This window comes from Puntigrus tetrazona, unplaced genomic scaffold (assembly GCF_018831695.1).
Source record: "Puntigrus tetrazona isolate hp1 unplaced genomic scaffold, ASM1883169v1 S000000003, whole genome shotgun sequence".
Lineage (NCBI taxonomy): Eukaryota > Metazoa > Chordata > Actinopteri > Cypriniformes > Cyprinidae > Puntigrus > Puntigrus tetrazona.
The window spans coordinates 4,644,950-4,646,778 of NW_025047683.1; positions in this window are offsets into that span (position 1 = coordinate 4,644,950).

The window sequence follows — 1,829 nt, forward strand, 5'->3', positions numbered from 1 at the left end:
TCCTTCGGGAGGAGACTTTGAACCCACGGTCCCGGAGGCCGTATGGGTACTCCGCCAGGGTTCTCGGCTCGCCCCGCCGCTGGAAAGCAGGGGCCCGCCGAGTGCAGCGACAGTCATGGGCGCCGCGTAGGTTGCTCTGCCTCCGCGGGAGGTGCGCTGCTTCTCCCAGGGGAACGGCGCTCTTCTCGCGGATCTCTCTCTCCGCTTCGCCTTAGGTTTTTGTGCGTTCTTTGCCGCCTTGGGTTTTTGAGCGGCAGACCTCTCGGCCACGCCGCTGGATCATAGAGTAAAATAGGATAGAGGTTTTTTACCCCGACGGGCGCCTCTCTTCGCGGGAGGAGACTTTGAACCCACGGTCCCGAGGCCGTATGGTACTCGCCAGGGCCCCGGCTCAGCCCCGCCGCTGAAAGCGGGGGCCGCCGAGTGCAGCGACAGTCAAGTTCCTTTTTTTCTTATCGCGCCTGCGCTTTCGCTGGTGCCCGAGGGGAGAGGCCGCGCCGAGCCGCCGCCTCTGCCGCGCACTCCGAGCTTGAGACGGGGAGGTGGGCTAGGCCTCCGCCCGGGCGGTTTCATGGATCGGGCCGGGCCGAGCACGATCCTTCCGCAGGTTCACCCACGGAAACCTTGTTACGACTTTTACTTCCTCTAGATAGTCAAGTTTGATCGCCTTCCCGGCGCGCCCGCCAGAGCTCTCGCGAGGGGCCCGGGCGGGGCCGGGTCCGAGGACCTCACTAAACCATCCAATCGGTAGTAGCGACGGGCGGTGTGTACAAAGGGCAGGGACTTAATCAACGCGAGCTTATGACCCGCGCTTACTGGGAATTCTCGTTGATGGGAAATAGTTTCAATCCCCAGTCCCGATCACGAGCGGGTTCAGCTGGCACCGCGCTCTCGGCGCAGGGTAGACACACGCTGATCCGCCCATTGTGGCGCGCGCAGCCCCGACATCTAAGGGCATCACAGACCTGTTATTGCTCCATCTCGCGTGGCTGAACGCCACTTGTCCTCTAAGAAGTTTTTGACGCCGACCCAAGTGGCCGCGCCACTATTTAGCAAGCCGGAGTCTCGCTCGCATCGGAATGAACCAGACAAATCGCCTCCACCAACTAAGAACGCCATGCACCACCACCCACAGAATCGAGAAAGAGCTATCAATCTGTCAATCCTTTCCGTGTCCGGCCGGGTGAGGTTTCCCGTGTTGAGTCAAATTAAGCCGCAGGCTCCACTCCTGGTGGTGCCTTCCGCAATTCCTTTAAGTTTCAGCTTTGCAACCATACTCCCGAACCCAAAGACTGTGGTTTCCCGCACGCTGCCCGGCGGGTCATGGGAATAACGCCGCCGATCGCTGGTCGGCATCGCTTACGGTCGGAACTACGACGGTATCTGATCGCCTTCAAACCTCCGACTTTCGTTTGATTAATGAAAACATTCTTGGCAAATGCTTTCGCTGTCCCGCCTTGCGCCGGGTCCAAGAATTTCACCTCTAGCGCGCAATACGAATGCCCCGCCGCCCTCTTAATCATGGCTCCGGTTCCAGAAACCCACAAAATAGAACCGAGTCCTATTCCATTATTCCTAGCTGCGTATTCAGCGGCGACGCCGCCTGCTTTGAACACTCTAATTTTTTCAAAGTAAACGCTTTGGCCCTCGGACCGACACCCAGCCAAGGGCATCCGGGGCGCCGAGGCAGGGACCTGGGACGGGCGGTGGCTCGCCTCTCGGGCGGACCGCCAGCCAGATCCCGAGATCCAACTACGAGCTTTTTAACTGCAGCAACTTTAATATACGCTATTGAGCTGGAATTACCGCGCGCTGCTGGCACCAGACTT